Source organism: Salvelinus sp. IW2-2015, linkage group LG27 (genome assembly GCF_002910315.2).
Source record: "Salvelinus sp. IW2-2015 linkage group LG27, ASM291031v2, whole genome shotgun sequence".
In the NCBI taxonomy this organism is placed as follows: Eukaryota; Metazoa; Chordata; class Actinopteri; order Salmoniformes; family Salmonidae; genus Salvelinus; species Salvelinus sp. IW2-2015.
The window spans coordinates 25734639-25762086 of record NC_036867.1 but is presented as its reverse complement, the minus strand read 5'-3'; the positions used below and the strand labels follow the sequence as shown (position 1 = coordinate 25762086).

The window sequence follows — 27448 nt, the reverse complement described above, 5'->3', positions numbered from 1 at the left end:
TTCATAGTTGTGATGTCTTCACTATTATTCTACAATGTAGTAAATAGTAAAAAATTAAGAAAAATCCTGGAATGAGTAGGTGTGTCCAAACTTTTGACTGGTACTTGCTTAATTAATTTGATTAAATTTATGGCGTTTCTATTCCATGTAAAATGAAAAACCATCCTAACCCTTTCTGTTAGGATGGAATGGAAACTATGGCGCTGTATAACGTGACGGTCAGCAATACAGTACTGGGCTATTTAGCTAAAGAATCCCCGTGTCATCTTAAATTTACAATCTGTTGAAACTGAGAATAGAAAGGTTCATAACTTTTGTGAAGCATCACAGCACAGTTGAAAAATATATGGCAAATAGAAATTCAATATGGATGGTGTTAAGAGATAGAWGGGAGGGGTTGAATGGAGCTGAAGGGTGGGACTAATAACAACAAGATAACAAATGTAAACATACGGGGTCTGTAAAATGTTAATAGGTTCAGAATGTTTGTGAAATAGCACAATTACAAATATGTGTATGATGTGAAATGATGCAGACATTTACATTGTTGGAAGCGATAATCTAGTTGCAATATTAAAGCTGATCCACCTATGAAAAAAATGGACACCTATYATGTGTGTAAAATAGTTTTTTGAAGGTTTTACTGATTATAATGAACTAATGCTAAGCTATTTGCCAGCTATGTGTGGCGCCATGTTTGTTGACATTATACAATGCATTCTGGGTGTCACGTAAAGACCAAAGATGTTATAATGAGGTGATGGAATGAGTCACTSATCTTTCGGGTAAACTTCCGGAAGTGAATGAAGGGAAGTGAATGATCATAGACAACTCACCCCCTTCAACATGCATACTGCAAACAGACCAAACTCATCTTGTCTCCTCTTATTATCTTTGGTTGACGCAAAAAACAAACATGGTGGCGTGCACAAACTACCCATCATCGGATTACTAGAAAGTGTTTTAATCAATTATTTTGATAAATGTTGAGCTCACTTGTGAAGTAATGAATTATATATAGCAATTGATATTAGCAAATRCATATTGTGATTTCTGTCAGCCTAGAGTTATCTAAATATGACCGATTTGTGTTATGTCAATATTTCCTCAGTTAGCACAAGGACTAATGTTGCTTACATTTTCCGGTTTGGATGATTATTTATGCTGTTGCTACTTCTATGCATGTCTGAACATTGCATCTATAAATAAACTTGTCACATTCAGGACATAACTTTGTAACGACTGTGTATGTGCAAAATGTTTCTGTGAAAAATTCAGTGTGGCTAGCTCAAATGCTGACTGTTGCGTCAATTAAAACTGGACGTTCTAAATAAGCGTTCCAATCAAACCGGTTTGAGCGTATGCTCCAGGGACCACTATTGATAAAGGAGATGATTGTGGACTACAGGAAAAAGAGGACTGAGCATGCTCCCATTCTCATCGACGGGGCTGCAGTGGAGCAGGTTGAGAGTTTCAAGTTCCTTGTTGTCCACATCACCAACAAACTAACATGGTCTAAGCACACCATGACAGTCGTGAAGCGGGCACGACAAAACCTTTTACCCCTCAGGAGACTGAAAAGATTTGGCATGGGTCCTCAGATCCTCAAAAAGTTCTACATCTGCACCATCGAGTGCATCCTGATTGGTTGCATCACTGCCTGGTATGGCAACTGCTCGGCCTCTGACCGCAAGGCACTACAGAGGGTAGTGCGTACAGCCCAGGACATCACTGGGGCCAAGCTTCCTGCCATCCAGGAACTCTATACCAGGCGGTGTCAGAGGAAGGCCCTAAAAATTGTCAAAGACTCCAGCCACCCTAGTCATAGACTGTTCTCCCTTCTACCACACGGCAAGCGGTACCGGAGTGCCAAGTCTAGGTCCAAGAGGCTTCTAAACAGCTTATCACCCCAAGCCATAAGACTCCTGAACATCTAGTCAAATGGCTACCCAGACTATTCGCATTGCCCCCCCCCTCCCCTCACCACTGCCACTCTCTGTTGTCATCTATGCATAGTCACTTTAATTAACTCTACCTACATGTGCATTCTACCTCAACTAACCGGTGCCCCCGCACATTGACTCTGTACCCTGGACCCCCCTGTATATATTGTTATTTTTTCTGCTGCTCTTTAATTACTTGTTACATTTATCGCTTATTCTTATCTGTATTTTTTGAAACTGCACTGTCGGTTAGGGCTTGTAAGTACGCATTTCACTCTAAGGTCTACACCTATTTTATTTGGCTCATGTGACTAATAACATTTGATTTGATTTGCTTTGATTAGAATGATCACATCTGTTTGTTGATATGTGTGAAAAGGTTAAAAGTGTCCCATATAATAAGGGAATCTGCTGTATCTATGTTATGTAGCAAAAATGTTGTTATAAATTCCTCTCTCCTCATTAAAAACAAGTTATCATCCAAAAGGCTTTGATTAAATTTCCAATAACCTCGCCCACATGGAAATTCAGTAAAGAGTAATGTATATGCCAATTATCTGATGGTCTGACTGCATTCTGTCCCCTATCAACACTTTTTAAACTTTTAGTGCTAACAAGAATGACATAAGGAAGTAGTCAAGTCGACTAGCTTGATTGAGCCTCCACCATGTATATCTCACTAGGTCAGGGAATTTAAGCCTCCATATATCCACTAGTTCCAAATATCCATGACATTCGTGATTTCCTTAAGKGCATGAGGGTGATAGTTTGCAGTGTGATTTCCTTTACGGTTCATTGAGGTATTTAAAACAGTATTATAATCTTCCACTATAATATTAGAGTCTTGTATTGCTTGTAGGGTTGATCATTTATTATACATATTTTTGAAGAAAGTTGATCATCATTATTTGGTCTGTAAAGGTTAATGAGCCATATCTGTTTATGGTCCAATAACATATTTAAAATCATACATCTACCTTGCGGACACAGTTGGACAATTTGCACATTCGGATCAAAATTACTGTTYATTAATATCATCACCCCTTTTGAGTGTCTTTGCCCATGGGAGATGTATATTTTAGCCCCCCKGTCCTTTTTCCACACAACTTCATCTAAAATTGTTGAATGAGTTTCCTGTAAACAATAGATATTATATTTCTTCTCTTTAAGCCAGGTAAATATTGTTAGTGTTTTCATATTATCTGAGAACTTTCCTGCAATGCAGTGTATTTGAAGTTTAAAATAGCATCTGAAGTTCTTAATTTCCACTTCGGAATTTCCATTAATTATAATAATTCACATTTCCTGTTGCTGTAGGATTATTTCCCGTTGTAGCAAACAGACTCAAATTAAGATCCTACAGCTGTAGAGACCAGTCTGACCAATAGGTCTTTACTTTAGGACCTTGGTGTGGGATGGCTACAATACGTTCACCTGGCTGTGATAATAGTGTGGTCTGACTGCGATATTTCAGTCGTAATGAGTACTCTGTGTTTGCATGAGACTGTTTGGCTTCTTTTCTCTCTGTTTGTTTTTTAAGAGCTGACCCTTCCTTTCAGCTTTTAGGACCAGCTGTGGCAACAGCCCATGTACTGGTTGGCTTGGACAAATAWGACCCTGTTTCACAAGTCTACTTTATCAGTGTGCTTGAGACATGTAAAAAACAAGGTACTGTGTGCCCGTACTGTGCGTCAACATAAGGAGTTTATCATGGTACATTTGCGCAGGAATCCATCGGTTTACAGTGTTTTTCCTGTGCTTTACAACACAATGACCATGAAGGCTCCCATTATCCAGTTTAAGACAGATTGGGTTTCTTGCCTTTCTTATGTCACTGTATGCATCCCAAATGGCACCATATTCCCGACATAGTGCACTACTTTTGACCAGAGCCCTATGGGCCATTATATAACGATCATTTAGACACAGCAGGTTATTGTCCAAGAGAGAACATCGTGTGGCATAACACAGCTTAAATTGGCATAATGTAGCTTCCAAGAAGTATTATATGCAGCTTATCATGTGTTAAAACAMAAGATAATATCAGAAAGAGATCGTATCTGCTGTAAGTCATATGTTTTTGTGGTGTATTGCTCTACAGTTTTTCTCAGTATCCCCTACTGTAACAGATCTTCTGTGAGGTAATATTGGGCAGGCTGCATTGGCCCTGTCTGTTCCACAGCTTACAGCACAGAGAGGGCATCTATCTTTTGCAGCACTGTTCTGTTCTCCTAACTTATATATGTTTCACCTCAGTGCCTCTACCTCGGTCTCTGCAGCCCATCTCTCTCCTCCTCCCTCACTGACGAAACCTGAGACTTGCCAGGTGTTTAAGAAATTGATGCGGAAATGCAGAAACTTCGAAGGAGGGAGGAAAGGTGCAGGACTATACGGATGTGTGTGTGTGTACAGATATGGATCATATCAAATCWAATTTTATTTGTCACATTTGTCACACACCGAATACAACAGGTGTAGACCTTACAGTGAAATGCTTACTTACAGGCCTTTAACAAACAATGCAGTTTTAAGAAAAATAGGTGTTAAGTAAAAAAATGGATAAGTAAAAAATTAAAATAACAACTAATTAAAGAGCAGCAGGAAAATAACAGTAGCGAGGCTACATACAGAGGGTACCGGTACAGAATCAATGTGCAGGGGCACTGGTTAGTCAAGGTAATTGAGGTAATATGTACATGTAGGTAGAGTTATTAAAGTGACTATGGATAGATAATAAGAGTAGCAGCAGCGTAAAATAGGGGGCAATGCAAATAGTCAGTKTGGGTAGCCATTGATTAGATGTTCAGGAGTCTTATGGCTTGGGCGTAGAAACTGTTTAGAAGCCTCTTAGACCTAGACTTGGCACTCCGGTACCGCTTGCCGTGAGGTAGCAGAGAGAACAGTCAATGACTATGGTGGCTGGAGTCTTCAACAGTTTTTAGGGCCTTCCTCTGACACCGCCTGGTATAGAGGTCCTGGATGGCAGGAAGCTTGGCCCCAGTGATGTACACACTACCCTCTGTAGTGGCTTGCGTTCGGAGGCCGAGCAGTCGCCATACCAGGCAGTGAAGCAGCCAGTTATGATTCTCTCAATGGTGCAGCTGTAGAACTTTTTGAGGATCTGAGGACCCATGCCAAATCTTTTCAGTCTTTTGAGGCGGAATAGGCTTTGTGTTTGGACCATTATAGTTTGTTGGTGATGTGGACACAAAGCAACATGAAGCTCTCAACCTGCTCCACTACAGCCCCGTCGATGAGAACGGMGGCGTACTCGGTCCTCCTTTTCCTGTAGTCCACAATCATCTCCTTTGTCTTGATCATGTTGAGGGAGAAGTTGTTGTCCTGGCATCACACTGCCAGGTCTCTGACCTCCTCCCTATAGGCTATAGTCTCATCATTGTCGGTGACACTGTTGTGTCATTGGCAAACTTAATGATGGCGTTGGAGTAGTGCCTGGCCGTGCAGTCATGAGTGAACACGGAGTACAGGAGAGGACTGAGCACGCATCCCTGAGGGGCACCTGTGTTGAGGATCAGCATGACAGATGTGTTGTTACCTACCCTTACCAAGTCAGGAAGTCAGGAAGTCCAGGATCCAGTTGCAGAGGGATGTGTTTAGTCCCAGGGTCCTTAGCTTAGTGATGACTTTTTAGGGAATATGGTGTTGAACGCTGAGATGTAGTCAATGAATAGCATTCTCACATAGGTGTTCCTTTTGTCCAGGTGGGAAAGGGCAGTGTGGAGTGAAATAGAGATTGCATCATCTGTGGATCTGTTGGGGCGGTATGKAAATTGGAGTGGGTCTAGGGTTTCTGGGATAATGGTGTTGATGTGAGCCATGACCAGCTTTTCAAAGCACTTCATGGCTACAGACGTGAGTGCTATGGGTTGGTAGTCATTTAGGCAGGTTACCTTAGTGGTCTTGGGCACAGGTACTATGGTGTCTGCTTGAAACATGTTGGTATTACAGACTCAGTTAGGGACAGGTTGAAAATGTCAGTGAAGATACTTGCCAGTTGGACAGCYCATGCTCACAGTACATGTCCTGGWAATCTGTCTGGCCCTGTGGCCTTGTGAATGTTGACCTGTATAAAGGTCTTACTCACATCGGCTACGGAGAGTGTGATCACACAGTCGTCCGGAACAGCTGATGCTCTCATGCATGCTTCAGTGTTGCTTGCCTCGAAGTGAGCATAGAAGTAATTTAGCTCGTCTGGTAGGCTCTTGTCACTGGGCAGCTCGTGGCTGTGCTTCCCTTTGTAGTCTGTAATAGTTTGCAAGCCCTGGTCGGAACCAGTGTAGTACGATTCAATCTTAGTCCTGTATTGACTCTTTGCCTGTTTGATGGTTAATCGGAGGGCAAAGCAGGATTTCTTATCAGCGTCCGGGTTAGAGTCCCYCTCCTTGAAAGCGGCAGCTCTACCCTTTAGCTCAGTGAGGATGTTGCCTGTAATCCATGGTTTCTGGTTGGGGTATGTACGTACAGTCACTGTGGGGACGACATCATCGATGTACTTATTGATGAAGCCAGTTACTGATATAGTGTAGTCCTCAATGCCATCGGAAGAGTCCCGGAACATATTCCAGTCTGTGCTAGCTAAACAGTCCTGTAGTTTAGCATCTGCGTCATCTGACCATTTCTTTATTGGCCGAGTCACTAAAGGATGAGTGGCTCATTGTGTGTGTGTGTCTGCGCGTGCATGCATGTGTGTGTGTGCCCTAGGCTTTTTCTCTAATGTCTAGCCCTGTTATGATCTGATCCGAGTACAGTGGACAGTTGCCCAGACCAGGCTGTTGTCATCTGGAAGACATTATGGGACCATTTGCTAGATTGTCCAACACAACGCCTCAGAAAAACTTTCTCTTGCCAGCTGTATTAAATGCCCTATGGACTAATACGTGTCTGTATGCACCTGCGGCTTACGTACTATATGTTGACCCCTGTGTGTGTGTTTGTGTGTCTGTGTGTGTCTTTTTTTGGGAGCCCTATGAGATGAGGACCTAAAGGCCCAGGACAGACAGACAGACAGACACCATTAGAGAGTGTAGAGGGGGATACCGTTCTCATCAAAACACAGCCTGGACAATCCTCCTGCTGCCCTCCACTCATAWTTTTTTCCCTCAGGCTCTACCAAGTTACATTTGGATCCCCCCCACACAGAAAGTATCATAATTTGTTATGTTTTGTGTTGTTGTTGTTCCCSCTCATAGACAATAGGATCCAGCTGAGCCATGCCCCGACTATAACAGTCATTAATCTGTCTGCTCCACTCCAGCCCGGGTAGGCCAGTGCCGTGCCAATGGAGCACACACACTCCCTCCCGCAGCGCTCATGGTGAAAATGGTCTGCCAATCCAGAGGGCAAATTAAAAGCAAAAAGGGATGAATCTAATTCTCCCCGACTTTTCGCTTCAGCGCCTCCAAATGTATTACCCTGCCTTCGTACCGCGGGGCGAGAGAGAGAAAGCAATCCTACAGTGACAAATAGGAACATTAGCCCACCTCACACAGCCCAAGAGGAGGCGATGAACCACAATCTAACAATATAACAGGTTTTTAAATGCCTTGAGCTTTTCCTTATAGAAATGATTGTCTCTCTATAGCTCTATCTGAAAACATAGAACGATATGTTGTGATATATGGAATATGATCCAGGTAAAGGAATAATGTTATGAAGTGCCGTTAAGCTTGATACAAGACGTTACAGTTTCTTAATCAGGTKAATTTATAAGCATAAGCCCATGACCTAGTGGGAAGCAATGAAACCAATGTTGTTTTATATTCCCTCCTTTGGTAGAACTGTGTCAAAAMAAATTGTCAAAGAGAGCATTCCAAATGGCAGCCTATTCCCTATATAGTGCACTACATGTGGCCTGGTCAATAGTAGTACACTATAGGGAAAAGGGTGCCATTTGGGACAGAGACCATGTCTGTTCTCTAGTGTTTCTCTTTCTAGACCTGTCGCAAGGGCTAACAATCACAACAAAAACATGTCACCTCCAAACATTTAAAAACAACTCTCGGGGTTAAACTAACTACACTGGTAAAGCCCAAACAACAAAAGAGATCTGGGACAGCTCAGCACAGTGAGGCCTAGCTTGCATCCCAAATGGCACCCTATTTCCTATATGTGGTGAACTACTTTTGACCAGAGCTCTGTGGGCCCTGATCAAAAGTAGTGCACTACATAGTAAATAGGATGCTACTTTAGACACAACTCCAGAGAGGCCTAAATGGGGTTTACAGGAAAAGCCTGTTGTCGGCTGTCAAGAAATCCGTCTCGGAGATCTGAAATCCTGCTCAAGTGCTAGCTAGACATCAGGGCTAACAAACTGTCGCTTAGGACTGGAGCATAACATCATTACCGTTTGTACAATGAGGCCGCCGGCTGAGACAATGTTTATTTTTTTCGAGCCTGGCAGGGGCATACCTCACCGATTCAGATGGACTGCGCTTACCGCCTTTCTCCAGCATGTGATATTCATTAACCAAAACTATAATAATAGTCTCACCCTCCTCACTCTCCTCCCTCCTCCCCCCTCCTCAGTGGCCATCCAGGTTTGTAAGGAACTGTCAGACACTGAGTCTGACGACAGGGAGGGAACGGTGTGGGCAGCAACAGACTCTACATTTAAACGTCCGACTCCGACCTGAAATAAAAACACACCCTAATAGAGTTATTATGATTTGTGACTGCCGAGCGGCACGGAACGGGTWGAGTAGTAAAGACCCGCAGTTCACTGAACTGAAATGGAAACCAGCCCAGCCTAGCTCAGCTCAGCTCATTGCCAAACCCAGCCACTCCTATTTTTAGATGCAACTGGTTGGTTTCGATTTTTGCGGCTGCCTCGGCAGTGTATGCTTTTATAAACAAGTAATTATCATTAACATTGATGGATCTAGTGTGCCTCCATCCATTAGGTTCCCCCTAATGACGCTGTTGAAAGATCCTGCATATGTGCTCTACCCAACAATCAGATAAATTAATTGGAGTATTTAGACCTAATTATTGCATCTCACACAACACAATAATCCTTTATTTAGGAAATATGAGAGAGAGAGCAGACAGATTGGAGAGAAGTTAGTGAGCCTGAAAGGGGGTCTTGCTTTACTTTAAGTTGGTTCACGCTGCAGTGGAAGGGTAGAGTAAGGGAGAGAGAGCAAAAGAGAGAAATTGAGAGAGATATAGAGAGAAAGAGGGAGAGAGAGAGAGAGAGAGAGAGAGAGAAAGAGAGGAAGGGGGAGAGATAGAAAGGGAGAGAGAGCATGAGAGAGATGGGAGGGGATATAAATCAACCACAAAAACCCATACTGTTAGCAAGGCCCTCTAAACCCTATGTTCTTGTTGCACATGTGAGGGTTTGTGCTGTTTGCTGTTTTAGCAAAATCATTATATCACGAAAACATGATTACAGAAACTTGGAACGTTGTATAATATAATGGTTTGCTGGAAAATGGTTTTAAATGATAAGCTAGAATGGCCTAGTTGAAACTGTTGGAGAATTGCATGTGAGATAGCTGTGACTCAAGAGTGTTGCCTCAAGTGCTGAATGGCATTCTGATACACAGTGGTACATTCACTGTCAAATAAATAGTTAATGTCATGACGACACACACACTCTAAGAATATATAAGAGACATTATGACCAGTTGTTCCATAAGCCATAAATCAATCCACTCTGGATAAACACCCTTAAACTTGATCTAATCACTAAATGTATAGAGCACATGCTTTGTAAAGGACAGGCTCAAAGTGCAAACAAACACCTTAATTCCGTCCCACCCTAAATCATCACCGTTCAATGTTTATTCTATTCATGGGGTTAAACATTTCATGGAAGCAGTGTTTGTAGTACAGCTTGATGAGAAAGCGGTGAAGTGCTTGTATATTGCCCATATTACAATCCATTRATTTTCCATAGTACATCTTGTTATCATGAATAAAGGAGGAATGAATAACTACAAATAATTAGCGAATCGCCCAGGGCAGAATGGAAATATGCATTTAGCACTTGTTCCTTTTCAAGTCAGCGCCTGAAATTAAATCACTTAGCTAGGCTACAATACGGCAGTGTTTCTGTGCATATTTGTAGAACAACGTTGTTATGAATATTCAGGTCCTCACGGAGCTGTCACTGAATACCCCAGCAGCTGGTTTTCTAGGAAATGCATGATAACATTACCTCAGGGTCGGGTGACATTGAATAACCTAAATTATTAGTAACTGACTAAATTACTCAACAATCCCCACATACTGAAGTCTAGCCTCGTGCCTTGCAACATGGCCTTTACTGTACAAAACACACCGTGTTTCAATTTCACAATTTAACACATGAGAGTAACTAGCAACCTTATCAAGAAAGAGAGAGAGAAAAGCGCTAATTGGAAAAGAGAGACAGAAGAGTGGAAGACAATAAGGTAGACACAGACAGTAGCAGGTACTCGTATTGTCTGTCAGTGAGCCATTACTGAGAGAACAGCTCCCATTTGTCGCACCATGACATCTGAGAGCCCTGTGATTACAGAGGAGAGAAGGAGAGGAGAGGAGGGGAAGAGAGTAGAAGAGAGGAGAGGAGTCTCTATATAATCCTACTCATCCATATGATTAAGATAAAATCAAATAAATGTAAATGTTATTAGTCACATGCGCCGCCCTTAACCAACAATGCAGTTTTAAGAAAAATACCCCCCAAAAATAATATAAGAAATAGAAGTAACAAATAATTAAAGAGCAGCAGTAAAATAACAATAGCGAGGCTATAGATAGGGGGTACCGGTACAGAGTCAATGTGCTGATATGAAGCTGTTTTGATGAGTACTATGATGAAGCTCATACAAAACAAGGAGAAAAAAAAGGCGAGGAGGAAGAGGACAAAAAAAGTGGTTAGCTGTAAACAATGGGCTCGTGACCAGAGAAGATACTGTATGATTTCTGATTTATGTGACAGCCATTACTGCAAGCAAAACATATGTAAAAAAAAAAACACACACACACAAACCCATTTATTGACTACTGTGAGATGCATTCTCCCTCCCTCCCTTGTGGGTAATGAGCTGTGTGTATTCTGCACAGTGGATTCTAAGGGTGGGGGGAGGAAAGGGGAAGGAACGGGGTCAAACAGAGGTAAAGCCTTTCAAAGTGTTTCCACAATGAGGAGAGAGAAAGAAGAGGATAGGAAAAGAGAAAGGGAGTGGGAGAGAGAAAGGGAGAGAGATTAAGGAGAGAGAGAGACATAGAGGCGAGGTAGCACAAGAGACAGAGAGAGCAAGAGAGAGAGGTAGTAGTAGTAGGCTAATGGGTGACAACATGAAACATGCTGGCGGCCTGGAGGAGCAGTGTCATGTGAAGGATTCCTGGCGGGCAGAGCAGACAGGATAGACCAAGCTAGGCCTCTCTCCTCTATCTCCCAGCTGTCCCCTGATTATTTTATCTGGCTCCGCACTGACTAAAGAGCTGGTGGGCAATAGCAATAACTGCTTATTTAATTAAAAGGTCCATCCGTCTCTCTCTTCCTCCCCATCCACCCTCTCCTCTCCTCCCAGAAGACTGCAACAGAGAAACAGCAGGGGTTTAGGGGAGGCCAGGCCCTGCTGCCCCTCAACCAGGTCAAAGAGATATACAGCCAGCTGGGAGAGGCTACAGAGACTGGGATAAGACAGTGGCTGGCTGGAGAGAGGAGCAGGGAGGACAGGAGGACAAATGATTTTGGGCAGGGCGCCCTTTCTACTCTAACACACACACATACAGAGACACAAGCACACACACACATTTAAGTACTCTTGAGAGGAAGCGGAAGAGGATGACGATAACAAACAGCGGTGATTTAGAATGTGTGTGCCAAATGTATTTTGGCGTGACCAGTTATTTGACTGATTGTCAAATAGCCAAGGACACTCACATCCTCTATCTGGTACGCTGATCCTCCCTAGTGATCATTCACCTCTCATAGCTCCCTCCTCCCATCCACATTTCCACACTAGCTATAGTATACTTTATTTTTTTTCATGACAAGTTTGTTTGGAAGCCAAATAGGCCATGCTGCGAAGGCTGTGGGGGTGAGATGCCAGGCAGTGCATCTCTTCAATAACAACAACAACCTGTGTGGGCCGTGGGCTGTAGGCCGAGCAGAGCTGAGTATAGGGGGTATGGAGGGGTTGGCATTGCCCATTCTTTACCCACTGGCCAGGCTGATCAAAGTGCCGTTCTTATGTGCCAGCCTAGCAAATCCTGCCAAGTTTTTGGAGGGTGAATTAACTGACCTCTCCATTTACTGGCCCTTCCATGCAAACCCTGGTCTGTTAGCCAACATGGAGCCCATCCACCTAGTAATTAGCTGCCTTTGCATTCTGACCATGGTTGCATGCTTAACTGCACCCTATTCCCTATATAGTGCACTACTTTTGACCAGGGGCCTTGGTTAAAAGTAGTGCACTATATAGCAGAGGTGTGGACTCGAGGCACATGGCACATGGCACACTCGAGGCACATTGTGACTCGAGTCTGACTCGAGTCACAAATATGACGACTTGCAACTCGACTTTGACTTTAACACCAATGACTCGTGACTTGACTTGGACTTGAGCCTTATGACTCGACCTGACTTGATACCCTCCCCAAGCCCAAATATATAAAAATGAGGCTTTAAAAAAGTGTGCAGCGCATCAACTCTTCATTTAACGGATTACAGTTTGAATCGGACAACAGCCAATCAAATTGTGCCAGCTGAGAAAGAGTTGTGCGTGGCAGTGCAGAGGAACGTTGGCGGGTGAATTCAGATGGAGTCTTTGGAAAGATACCCAAAATTATTATTTTCGGATATAAAGACGACGCTGTATCAACAAAAAACGGATTGCACCTTGCAAAACATGCAACTTTGTTCGACATTTGAAGCTGCACATTTGAAGCATTTGAAGCTCCACACAGTCAGTCAGTGCGGGAACGTGATCATTGCATCTAAGATTGAGCTACAACTGGCTAGGCAGTTGGTAGGCTAAATCCTGCCTGACTTTCCTAAAACAAGGTTGGGCGATTGTGGTTGGGCGATTGTGTACAAGCCTATATCGCCCGATTGCGCCCCATAGCGATCCTCGATAGTCGATCACTATTTGGGGGGGAGGGGGGGGGGGGTCTTTCTCATGGCTACCCATGTATTTCCATGGAAATATAACGTTTTTTGGAAAGTAATAAATATATAGATATTTTTTAAAACATTCATGTTTTGCGTAAATGTAATATACTTACTATTACTCTTGTTAAAAATATGAAATAGTATTACATTCGGTGAAGAGCACATTATGACTTGTTTAGGACTCGAAACTCAAAGTTAAAGACTTGACTTGAGACTTGACTCGGACTTGCCTGTCTTGACTTGGGACTTGACTTGGGACTTGAGTGCTAAGACTGGAGACTTACTTGTGACTTGTAAAACAATGACTTGGTCCCACCTCTGCTATATAGTGTAAAGGGTGCCATTATGGAAGCAGTTTGTGTCAACCTCTGGCCTCTGGAGGATCCATGGATGGGTGGCAAGGAGAGGAGTAGGGCCCTCTCATGGACCCTGTTGAGGAGTGGTGCGATGGGAGAGGGTGGCACCTGGGGTACAGGGGTAAAGTATGGCAATGGGAGACCACCATCACCCCATTGCAAAACAATTTGATCTTAAAAGCGTAGTATATTGAGGTGTAGAGTGGCTAAATGCACCATATATGTGCCTATTGAGGCTATTTAGGTAATATATTTATGCCGTGAGAAAAAGGCGGTAGCTTTTCTGGTTTACAGGGAAGAGATCAAGTGGGAAAGCCAACAAAGCAAGTATTTGAGGGGTGGCTCTAAGTCAATCAGAGAGCAGTGGGGTCCAGAGGCATCCATCAAAGTCTTCTTTGCTGCTGCTGCTGCTGCATGCAGCCAACCCACACACACACACACACGCACACAAACACGCAGGCACACACACACACACCCTTGTCAACCTACAGAGAGCTGTGGAGGTAGGGCCGGGGAAAGACCACACAAGCTATATATGGACGGGCTGGAAAACCGCCCCACGGGGTGCACAAACACACACACACAGACAGGCAGAGAACGATGGACCACGGACGGTTGGAATGTGCTGGCCATGAAATTGGACGACTGTCCTACCTACTGCAAAACAAACCGACTTGGCTTCAGAGCCTCTCCTGGTTGATGCTGGAAGCTGGAAGAACAGCTCCCAGTTTCTGAAGGTGCATTTATATTGGTCCGACATGGGCCAAACCCGGCTGTTTATAATTATACCTTGAGTCCTCCATTTCTCGCCCCCCTGCAGCTCATAAAGCACTGAGGCTTTAGGGCAACCAGGCATGGAAGGAGCTGAAGACCAGGGCCACATCAATCAAACCTTGAGGGCCATTCAGGGCTACGCCACTAAACTAAACCCGGCTGACATGCCTGGACATGGTGTATTAAAGACTTCACAGACTCTACAGCTCCATCTGGCCTCATCAACAGGCCTCAACAACCTCCAACTGGTGTCATCAATTAAAACAGGATTCCATGGACTCCACTCATTCCTCTAGGGACTGGGAGGGTGGATGGAGGGAGGAGAAGAAAGACATTGTGAGGTGCTGTTTTCTACTAATCCCCCCAACTCCCACCAACATCCCATAATTACCACTCGTTTATTTCCCCTTTCGTTGTTTTGGAAACAGAGAGAAAGAGAGAGAGAGAGAGAGGAGGGGAAAACCTGTTGCTAATCATATTATCTATATCCAAAAAGAGCTTGAGTTGAGACTGAGTGCTCGTATGTCTTTGGAAACAGAACACTTAATTGAATTACGGCCTGAGAGTTTAATGCTTTTTCATGTTACGCTGGAAGGAAAACAGTTTATGAATTTCTTACAGTCCAAAGATCTGTGTCCATGTTACCATGCTGTCCTCTAATCAAGATCTGCATCCCAAATGGCACCCTATTCACTACAAAGTGCACTACTTTCGACCAGGGCCCTATCTTTTGACCAGGGCCCACAGTGCACTAGGGAATAGGGTGCCATTTGGGACGCAGATTGGACTTGACCATAAAGCTCTTTTCCTGGGAGTCGGTTTCGGGTAAAAGCAAAAGCATACTACAAGAAATCCCTCAGCTGTGCGGGCTGCGACTTCATCCACCAAAAATGTCCATATAGGGATGCTTGTATGGCTCTGGAGGGAAAAACAAAAAAGGCTGCTGCCAAAAAAAACTCAAGATACACAATACTCCATCCTCAGTGAACATGGGAGGATTACACCCCACATTAAAAATGAAATAAAAACCTAAAACATGATATCTTTATATCGTTGTGTGGCAGAGTTATAGGTCTCCAATTCAGTTTTTTTTAATGACTGTGGCCCCTTACTCCTCGTATCCTTCCATTCCACTTCATCCCACTGTTTCATTTCCCCCTTCTTCTCCTCCTCTGAAGTGGAGTTCTCTCCTGCGGGGTAGAGGAGTGGCTCGCCTCCCAATCGCGGTGTGCGTGAGCTGGGTGCGCATGAATCAAAGTGGTGACAGAGCAGCAGGGAAGATGGCAGATGTCACAGTGAGAAAGCTTTTCAATCAAGCTGTCCTTCCAACACTGGCCAAGGTGAAAACTTCACCACGGTAAACCCTTCTCCTCTACTTTAGCCCCAGCCGGGGATAGACACACACACACACACACACGTACACGCACGGATGCGCCCACGTACACACACACACATACACACTAGGACTTTACAACCATTAATGCTTTGAGTAACATGGAAGATTGATGAGAGAGAGAGAGAGAGAGAGAGAGAGAGAGAGAGAAAGGATTCCTACCCCTCTCTCTTTTTCAGCCTTTTGTCCTCTAACTCATGACAGAGGTGAACCTCTCTTTTAAACATGACCCCAGAGAGATAGTTTAGACAGGGCTTTCATCTGCTCGGAAATGCTAATTACACTAGTTATAATGGATCACTGGATATGTCAGAGGTACTTCTGTATTCTGTGAATGTAGCAGAAGAAAAGGGATTTCTGACAACTTGTTTTCTATCATGGCAAGTTATGATTTGGGATAATTCATAGCAACTGCTAACTACTTCACTTGAAGGAAATTGCTAACAGTGGGGCTGTCACAATGTAGTTTGAGATACAATGTACTTCCTACTGCACAACACTGGAGACTGATGTTACGCAAAATTACCAGGTACATCATTTCAGCCGCCATTGTCCTATAAGAAACAGTGCTGCTGCTCTCTGCATTTTGTCTCATTGTGCAGATTTGCTTCTGTTATTTCAACTCTGCTTTGATCTTGAAAAGCATAAATGCCTCACTGGTACATTCTTACATAAAAGACAACCATAAACAACTATAAGTGTCTCAAACAATTCATGTCAGCCCAAGCCTCTTCCCCTGCCCCTGAGAGGTCACAGCCTGCCAGCCCATTTTAAAAGGCATGACCTTGCCGATGGAGGATAAAAAAAGCCTTGTTACATTKCTGCCTTATTTATTTTTGTCCATGACAACGGCTGATGGACGATCACGCAACCCACTCACAATTTTTCCTCATTTGCTTGTGCGGTGGTGGAGCGTGAGAGGGGCCTTTAATCCCAAATGGGCACTTTATTCCCTTAATAGTGCACTACTTTTGACCAGGGCACATAGGGGTCTATTCAAAAGTGGTGCACTGTAATAGGGAATAGGGTGCCATTTGGGACATATCCAGGGTGTGATAAGGGAAGTGAAGCGCAATTTATTCAGGACATTTTTTTGGGAGAGTTATAGAGCACGTCCCCAAAGAAATAGAGCCTCTCCAGAGAGGAGAGAGAACTTCCACTGATCCCAAACCCCATCAGGTAACCTCAGATCCAGCCAGGCTGTATAGACGTTGTGTGGCCGTACCAGGGAAAGCAGTCACAGCGGTGAGTCCCATGCACACACCCTCTTCTTCCCCACAGTACCTCTCCTCCACTCTGAATAACTCAGTGGAACAGGTGGACTTCATTGTTAAACATGAGTGTTGTGTTATGAAGCTATGAGTCAGTCAGGGTGTCAGGATTCCTGCTTAACAAAATAACCTGTATGAAAAGAGAACTCTCCAGAACCAACAGGGGGCTGAGTACTACTTTCCCCTTTCCTCTGCTTTCCCTGCTGTAACTCATGTCTGCAGTGTAGGTCAGTGTAGGCTGCGTCCCAAATGGCACCATATTCCTTACATAGTGCACTACTTTTAACCAGAGCCCTATTGCGCCTGGTTAAAAGTAGTGCACTATATAGGGAATAGGGTCCCATTTGGACGCAAGCCTGTAGTCCAGCAGGCCTGACCTGGACGAATGCCTGGCAGGGAGGGCGGAGAGTGGAGGGCAGCGGGGCAGGCAGGATGTGCATTGTCTCAGGCCACAGAGGAGAGTGTTTGTCTTCCCAGCAGGGTATGTCGCTCTCCGAGGGGGCTACTAGACAGGAGAGGGGAGTGGGGTCATAATTAGAGAGAGGGAAAGGCTGCTTTTTCAAGCCTAGAAATATGGGCAGTCACAGTCAGGAGCGGGGAAGAGAGGAGAGCGAGTGGGGAGCTCAGCAAGTGGGGAGCTCACTTCAGAGCCATTGTGTGTGAGGCAAGCTGAAGCTTTCAATCACTCATTGACTGACTTTCTCACTCTCCCTCTCTCCGCTCCTCTCTCACCACAAAGGGCAGACCTTCTTCAAAAGGCATTCCCCATATATTTCCCCCCACCCTCCCCAGCTAGTATATTTGGTTCCTTGGAAGTTGTGGGAATGTAKGTTTTTTGGTTTCTCATTGGTTCTGTGAACGAAGCTATATGTTTTCTGACTGATAAAACCGAACATTTTTTTTAACGTTCTGAGAACAGAAGGGAAAATGTTGCCTGTTCTGGGAACGCACATTTTTTTTAGGTTTCAGGGAGGTTCTGAGAACGTTTTACTATGGTTCCCTGAAAGTTTTTCTGGGAGGTTTAATTAACATTCTGATAATTAAAAGTATAGCTTATTTGAAGGTAATTAAATAATGTTCTAAGAACATGTTCCAATAATACTTTTAATAACACTGCTAGCATAATAACACTAAATGTATTGAACTCCAAGCACAGAAAGGACACATGGAAATGTGATCATTTTAGTCTATTCAAAAAGATCCCAATTCAAAGGAAAAAAAGCACTCAATAAGAACACACTTAACAAGATAGCGGAAAGAGAGAGTTTAGTTGACGTTACACCTTGCCCAAACCGCGCGTGCGCCGTCGTATTTTCCCCCCCCCCACACCAAACGCGATCACGACACGCAGGTTAAAATATCACAACAAACTCTGAACCAATGACATTAATTTGGGGACAGGTCGAAAAGCATTAAACATGTATGGTAATTTAGCTAGTTAGCTTGCACTTGCTAGCTAACGTTAATTTGTCCTATTTAGCTAGCTTGCTGTTGCTAGCTAATTTGTCCTGGGATATAAACATTGAGTTGTTATTTTACCTGAAATGCACAAGGATCTCTACTCCCACAATTAATCCACACATAAAACGGCCAACCGAATCGTTTCTAGTCATCTCTCCTCCTTCCAGGCTTTTTCATCGTTTAAAMTATATGGTGATCGCATCTAAACTTTCATTGTATTACCACGACTACCGGCAAAACAGTTCGTCTTTCTATCACCCACGTGGGTATAACCAATGAGGAGATGGCACGTGGGTACCTGCTTCTATAAACCAATGAGGAGATGGCACGTGGGTACCTGCTTCTATAAACCAATGAGGAGATGGGAGAGGCAGGACTTTGGAGCGCGATCTGCGTCAGAAATAGGAACGACATCTATTTTAGCCCTTGGTGTCGCAGACGCTCGTTGGCGCGCGCAAGCAGTGTGGGTGCAATAATTGAATAACGTGGATTTCTAAATGTATTTTGCGACGCTCGCGCACGCGACGTGTCCGGTCCGGTCAGCATGTTAGGCTGAAGTACTGAAATTCCCACAGAAGAACATTGTTTCTTAACATTCCCTGAACTATTTGAGAACACTCCCAATGTCAAACCAGTTGGAGAACATTCCTAGAACATTACCAAAATGTAAATGATATTGTTAGAAATTTCAGGAAACATTCTGGTAAAGTAATGAAATATCAAGATAATGTTATTTTGTCAAATTCCTTAAATGTGTTAAGAAAAGCAACTATCCTGCACCATTCTCATAAGGTTGTGGGAAGGTTGTATGAAAATAACCATAGGACAACCACACTCTCACCAAGCTCTAAGAAACCTATGGTTCTCAGAACGTTATGTTCTCAGAACGACAGGCTGTCGCATAGGTATTCACTGTTCTCTGAGCTCCAGCAAACACAGGCCAGGCAGAAAGTGAAAAGAGGGACAAAGGAATAGGGAGACTCACTCTCATATAAAAAGTATCCTATTCTCATCTCTCCATTTTAACCAATCTTTCTCTCAAAAACGTAGAAAAGAGGAACGAGATAAATTCTCATACAGAAAGCATCCTCTCCTCTTCTACTTCATCAATCAATTTTAACCCCTCTTCCACTCAAAAGGTAGCTCTACTCTACTGCACCATAGCTACAAGGGGATTTCACAACGTGTAGGCCTAGAAAGAATCTGTGTCTTTTTGTTTGGTCAGTGAATCCAAGCAGATCAATGATTCATTGTGCTGTCAAAAGCATATAATATCGGTGGCATGTTGATTCCAGCAATGCAGCTTTCTCAGAAAGCAACAACAACACAGTCAAAAGCAAAGGTATTAAGCCAAGGATTTCTAAGTCTCCCATTGAATGGGGTATGTTTGAATTTTACAGATAATGACCTCAATCTTCGAGAAAATCTCCTAATTAAAATGTTTATTAAAACAGAAAAAGACTGTTCAAATTACGCCAAATTATCATTCCACCTCCTATATGTGAAATACACTATATATACAAAAGTATGTGGACACCCCTTCAAATTAGTGGATTTGGCTATTTCAGCCACACCCGTTGCTGACAGGTGTATAAAGTTGAGCACACAGCCATGCAATCTCTATAGACAAACATTGTCAGCAGAATGGCCTTACTGAAGATCTCAGTGACTTTCAATTTGGCACAGTCATAGGATGCTATCTTTCCAACAAGTCAGTTCCTCAAATTTCTGTTCTGCTAGAGCTGCCCCGGTCAGCTGTAAGTGCTCTTATTGTGAAGTTGAATTTTTTTTAGGAGCAACAACGGCTCAGCCGCAAAGTGGGAGGCCACACTAGCTCACAGAATGGGAACGCCTAGTGCTGAAGTGCGTAGAACATAAAAATCGTCTGTCCTCGATTGCAACACTCACTACCGAGTTCCAAACTGCCTCTGGAAGCAACGTCAGCACAATAACAGTTCATCGGGAGCTTCACAAGCCTAAGATCACCATGCGCAATGCCAAGCATAGGCTGGAGGGYTGTAAAGCTCGCCGTRATTGGACTCTGGAGCAGTGGAAACGCATTCTCTGGAGTGATGAATCACGATTTTGGAATGAGATGTTCGACGAGCAGCTGTCTACATACATTTGGTCATGTAGTTAATGTCTGTCACTTGTTTATGACTTCATATCCAGCCAAACATCCATTTCTCCATGAGACGGCATAACTGCCACAACTACATGTCTGTCATTCTCTCTTTCTCCCCTGACCCATCTGTCTATCGCCTCCTTTGAATTCCATGCTGTCACAGTTACCAGCCCTTTCAAGCTTAACATCCTTATCATTTATCGCCCTCCAGGTTCCCTTGGAGAGTTCATCAATGAGCTTGACGCCCTGATAAGTTCCTTTCCTGAGGATGGCTCACCTCTCACAGTTCTGGGTGACTTTAACCTCCCCACGTCTACCTTTTCGACTCCCTCGATTCCTTGTCCTCACTGCCTTCCTTCTTTCCACTCCCTCTCCTCTTTTGACCTTCACCCTCTCCACCTTCCCCCCTCTTACTCACAAGGCAGGCAATACGCTTGACCTCATCTTTACTAGATGCTGTTCTTCCACTACAATCTCATTGCAACTCCCCTCCAAGTCTCCGACAACTTACCTTTATCCTTTCCCTCTCGCTCTCATCCAACACTTCCCACACTGCCCCTACTCGGATGGTATCGCGCCGTCCCAACCTTCGCTCTCTCTCCCCGCTACTCTCTCCTCTTCCATCCTATCATCTCTTCCCTCTGCTCAAACCTTCTCCAACCTATCTCCTGATTCTGCCTCCTCAACCCTCCTCTCCTCCTTTCTGCATCCTTTGACTCTCTATGTCCCTCTATCCTCAGGCCGGCTCGGTCCTCCCCTCCTGCTTCCGTGGCTCGACGACTCATTGCGAGCTCACAGAACAGGGTCCGGGCAGCCGAGCGGAAATGGAGGAAAACTCGCCTCCTGCGGACCTGGCATCCTTTCACTCCCTCCTCTCTACATTCTCCTCTTCTGTCTCTGCTGCTAAAGCCAATTTCTACCACTCTAATTCCAAGCATCTGCCTCTAACCCTAGGAAGCTCTTTGCCACCTTCTCCTCCCTCCTGAATCCTCCCCCTCTCCCTCCCCCCTCCTCCCTCTCTGCTGATGACTTCGTCAACCATTTTGAAAAAGAGGTCGACGACATCCGATCCCTCGTTTGCTAAGGTGCAAACGACACTGCTAGTTCTGCTCACACTGCCCTACCCTGTGCTTTGACCTCTTTCTCCCCTCTCTCCAGATGAAATCTCGCATCTTGTGACGGCCGGCCGCCCAACAACCTGCCCGCTTGACCCTATCCCCCTCCTCTCTTCTCCACGACCATTTCCGGAGACCTCTCCCTTACTCCTCACCTCGCTCATCAACTCATCCTTGACCGCTGGCTACGTCCCTTCCGTCTTCAAGAGAGCGAGAGTTGCACCCCTTCTGAAAAAACCTACACTCGATCCCTCCGATGTCAACAACTACAGACCAGTATCCCTTCTTTCTTTTCTTCTCCAAAACACTCTTGAACGTGCCGTCCTTGGCCAGCTCTCCTGCTATCCTCTCTCAGAAATGACCTTCTTGATCAAATCAGTCAGGTTTCAAGACTAGTCATTCAACTGAGACTGCTCTTCTCTGTGTCACGGAGGCGCTCCGCACTAAAAGCTAACTCTCTCTCCTCTGCTCTCATCCTTCTAGACCTATCGGCTGCCTTTGATACTTGAACCATCAGATCCTCCTCTCCACCCTCTCCGAGCTGGGCATCTCCGGGCGGCCACGCTTGGATTGCGTCCTACCTGACAGGTCGCTCCTACCAGGTGGCGTGGCGAGAATCTGTCTCCGCACCACGTCTCTCACCACTGGTGTCCCCCAGGGCTTCTGTTCTAGGCCCCTCTCCTTTCTCGCTATACACCAAGTCACTTGGCTCTGTCATATCCTCACATGGTTCTCCTATCATTGCTATGGACGCACAGACGCACACAATTAATCTTCTCCTTTCCCCCCTCTGATAACCAGGTGGTGAATCGCATCTCTGCATGTCTGGCAGACATATCAGTGTGGATGACGGATCACCACCTCAAGCTGAACCTCGGCAAGACGGAGCTGCTCTTCCTCCCGGGGAAGGACTGCCCGTTCCATGATCTCGCCATCACGGTTGACAACTCCATTGTGTCCTCCTCCCAGAGTGCTAAGAACCTTGGCGTGATCCTGGACAACACCCTGTCGTTCTCACTAACATCAAGGCGGTGACCCTGTTCCTGTAGGTTCATGCTCTACAACATTCGCAGAGTACGACCCTGCTCACGCAGGAAGCGGCGCAGGTCCTATACCAGGCACTTGTCATCTCCGTCTGGATTACTGCAACTCGCTGTTGGCTGGGCTCCCTGCCTGTGCCATTAAACCCTCTACAACTCATCCAGAACGCCGCAGCCCGTCTGGTGTTCAACTTTCCCATGTTCTCTCCACGTCACCCGCTCCTCCGCTCTCTCACTGGCTTCAGTTGAAGCTCGCATCCGTTACAAGACCATGGTGCTTGCCTACGAGCTGTGGAGGGGAACGGCACCTCCGTACCTTCAGGCTCTGATCAGGCCTCACACCCAAACAAGGGCACTGCGTTCATCACCCTCTGGCCTGCTCGCCTCCCTACCTCTGAGGAAGTACAGTTCCCGCTCGCCAGTCAAAACTGTTCGCTGCTCTGGCACCCCAATGGTGGAACAAACTCCTCACGACGCCAGGTCAGCGGAGTCAATCACCACCTTCCGGAGACACCTGAAACCCCACCTCTTTAAGGAATACCTAGGATAGGATAAAGTAAATCCTTCTAACCCCCCCCACCTTAAAAGAGTTAGATGCACTATTGTAAAGTGGTTGTTCCACTGGATATCATAAGGTGAATGCACCAATTTGTAAGTCGCTCTGGATAAGAGCGTCTGCTAAATGACTTAAATGTAATGTAAATGTAATGTAAATGTCTAACAGCGTTATCAGATTGTAGTGAACTTAAGTACCCAGAAGGCAAGCTCACAGAATATACATTTACTCAATTTTGCCTTCTCGCCAAGAAAGCTGTTCATTCCACTGAAGATCAGAGTGAATTGACTTCAAATATTTGTCTTGACGGACCGGGCTTTTACCTCAAACTTCTTAAGGTTTCTGTGAGCATACACGTTAGTGCCATGAGAGTCTATATAACGGTGTGTGGAAAGGTAAAAACATGACCAACATTTACATCTCAATGCCCACTTAGTCCTTATCTACACTCTTACAAAAAGGGTACCAAAAGGGTCCTCTGGCTGTCCCCATTGGAGAACCCTCTTTGGTTCCAAGTATAACTCTTTTGGGTTCCATGTAGAACCCTCTGCTGAAAGGGTTCTACCTGGAACCAAAAAGGGTTCCATCTGGAACTAAGATGATTCTACTTAGAACCAATAGGGGGTTCTTTATTAAAGGGTTCTCCTCTGGGGACAGCCGAATAACATTTGTTTTCCCCTCCAACTCTCTGATCAGCCAGGATATGAGCTGTATACCTAGTCTGAGTCCCAAATCGCACCTCATTCCCTATAGGATCTGGTCAAAAGTAGTGCACTATACACTACCGGTCAAAGGTTTTAGAACACCTACTCATTCATGGGTTTTTCTTTATTTATACTATACTCTACATTGTAGAATAATAGTGAAGACATCAAAACTAAGAAATAACACATATGGAATAATGTAGTAACCAAAAAAAGAGTTAAACAAATTCAAATATTGTTATATTTGAGATTCTTCAAATAGCCACCCTTTGCCTTGATGACAGCTTTGCACACTCTTGGCTTCACTCTCAACCAGCTTCACCTGGAATGCTTTTCCAACAGTCTTGAAGGAGTTCCCACATATGCTGAGCACTTGTTGGCTGGTTTTCCTTCACTCTGCGGTCTGACTCATCCCAAACCATCTCAATTTGGTTGAGGTCGGGGGATTGTGGAAGCAGCAAAGCACCCCCACACCATAACACCACCTCCTCCATGCTTTACGGTGGGAAATACACATGCGGAGATCATCCGTTCACCCACACCATGTCTCACAAAGACACGGCAGTTGGAACCGAAAATCTCCAATTTGGACTCCAGACCAAAGGACGAATTTCCACCATTCTAATGTCCATTGCTCGTGTTTCTTGGCCCAAGCAAGTCTCTTCTTCTTATCCTTCAGTAATGGATTCTTTGCAGTAATTCGAGCATGAAGGCCTGATTCACACAGTCTCCTCTGAACAGTTGATGTTGAAATGTGTCTGTTACTTGAACTCTGTGAAGCATTTATTTGGGCTGCAATTTCTGAGGCTGGTAACTCTAATGAACTTATCCTCTGCAGCAGAGGTAACTCTGGGTCTTCCATTCCTGTGGCGTTCTTCATGAGAGCCAGTTTCATCATAGCGCTTGATGGTTTTTGTGAATGCACTTGAACAAACTTTCAAAGTTCTTAAAATGTTCCGAATTGACTGACATTCATGGATCTTTACTTATTTGAGCTGTTCTTTTACCAAAAAGGGCTATCTTCTGTATACCCCCTACCTTGTCACAACACAACTGATTGGCTCAAACGCATTAAGAAGGAATTAAATTCCACAAATGAACTTTTAAGAAGGCACACCTATTAATTGAAATGCATTCCAGGTGACTACCTTATTTATTTTGAATTCTTTATTTAACCTTTATTTAACTAGACGAGTCAGTTGAGAACAAATTCTTATTTACAATGACGGCCTCATGAAGCTGGATGAGAGAATGCCAAGAGTGTGCAAGGCTGTGATCAAGGCAAAGGATGGCTATTTGAAGAATCTCAAATCTCAAATATATTTTGATTTGTTTAACACTTTTTTGTTTACTACATGATTCCATATGTGTTATTTCAAAGTTTTGATGTCTTCACTACATTGTAGAAAATAGTAGKAATATAGAAAAACCCTTGAATGAGTAGGTGTTCTAAAACTTTTGACCGGTAGTGTACATAGGGAATAGGGCGCTATTTTGGACGTAACCCTAACCTTCCAAACAAACCCGTTAGGGAGGGAGTGCCAGCAGTCACGTGTGTTACAACAGAGGTAGGCTCAGCCACTGATGGTTTTTACAAGCACTTTCAGCTTGCTTCTTGTTTGGTTTGTTGATAACGGTCATGCATAGCATGTGTGTTCCATTTGGACCACTAATTAGATTGCAGGGGAGTGCACTGAGGCATGCATTGTAGCTGCCTGCCTCCCCCCTACCCGCTTGTCCATCAGATAAGGAAGGCAATGTCGCCATTCTGGTGCTGGCCATTATCAGTTTCCAGTATGTAAGGGGTGTTTGTGTGAGTCGAGCTGCGACTAGACAGCCCATGGTAGTCTGATTACTGCTGTTGTACAAATCACATTAACCAACCGAACCGCTATCTACCAACAAAGACACCATGGCCATGATGCACATGCCTCTCCCTCTCAAGCCTTAATTGATTTAGATATGACATGTCCCTCTTGCTATTAACACAATAGCGGCATTCACTTTACAAAGCACCATTAGGCTACTTGAGTTGAAACTTTTTGAGTGAGAGTAATTGAGAGTAATTGGCTGTGGTCAAAAGTKATGCACTATGTAGGGAAGAGGGTTCCATTTGGCATCCAGACAATGTCACTGACCATCTTCCTCAGCCAGTCTAAAGTGAACACATAACAAGGTGAAATAGTGAAGTGGAACTAGTGGAACTAAAGTCCCATGAAAACCGCTCCATTAAAACATTACATATGAAACAGTAGCAGACCAAGTAGAGCAGAGGAGAGGTGGTTAAAATAGAAGAACCTTGAGATCAATCTGACCCTGTTTCTCCACTGTATGTAACTGTATCRCAAATGGCACCCTATTCCCTATGTGGTACACTACTTTTCAAATAGGACCCTATGGAAAACCCTATGGGCTCTGGTCAAAAGTAGTGCATTATGTAGGGAATAGGGTGCCATTTAGTATGCATGCAACTGTATGAACCACATGAGTCACTAGTGACTTGATTAAGTTTTACAGACGTCTCTGCAGATCAGTTGTTAGTGTGTTTCGCTCTAGCACTGAGGTTTATATCCTGTGACCACTCTATGGGCAGCATTACACAATAATACACATTACACCCTGGCTCTGCTCCAAACATAACAAGCACATTTGGCAACGGTAGGGACAAGAAAAATAACATGCTCTTTATCTACAACTAACAAATGTACAGACAGACAAGCAATTGACAGCATGGCAGTTCAGTCCCAACTTGGAAAACAGAAAACTTAAATCGACCTTGGATTGAAACGAACGGCAGAAGTCATTTGAAAAACGATACAACAATGGATCAAACCTGAAGTTCACTGAGTACATTTATTTTAACTGAAAAAGGGAAGCCATTTGATTTGTTACATTCCTTGACTTTTATAGTGTGCTTTTAAACAACACCGGAAACTCATTCCTYGTTAATTTCATTAACAAACACACATGCACTTGCACGCACGCACACACACGTGCAGACACAGCCGTCCCTCTGCGCAACCTTGGGTCTGGGGAAACTTTAACAGATGCTGGGTAGTGACACCTGAGCCAGAAGACGTCAGGACCATCAGGATCATTCTCTGGAAGACTGGAGCGGTCAACCAGGCAGTAAAACACAGACTGCCCCTTTAAAGATGCAAATAAAGCGGTATATACCTACAGTTTCTTTTTTCACCCAACRTTTTTTGTTGATTTCACTTTGAATTCAAATTTGTTGACAACTCAGTCAAATGTAAATTAAAACTATAGTTGTTGAACTGACGTCTGTGCACAGTGGATAGAGATCATGATAAAACAGCACAATCTTTGGACCTACACTGTATTCAGCGAAAACACAAAGGGCGTAGCAGCGAGAGAAAGAGCTGAGCTTGGGCGTAGTGCATGGGATACAGTAACAGTATCCAGCCGTATTCACTCTGCGTGTTCTCTAGCTGCGCCTCCAGCATCAACAAAGGCTCAGAAGGAACACACATGCACGTACACACACACACACACACACACACACACACACACACACACACACACACACACACACACACACACACACACACACACACACAC

At 44.3% G+C, this 27448-nt stretch overlaps 1 protein-coding gene across 1 annotated transcript in view; it reads right to left on the bottom strand.

Moving 5' to 3' along the window:
• Window positions 1-27448, bottom strand: part of LOC111953206 (neuropilin-1a-like) — a 111228-nt gene that overhangs the window by 80089 nt on the left and 3691 nt on the right. The window lies entirely within an intron of this gene.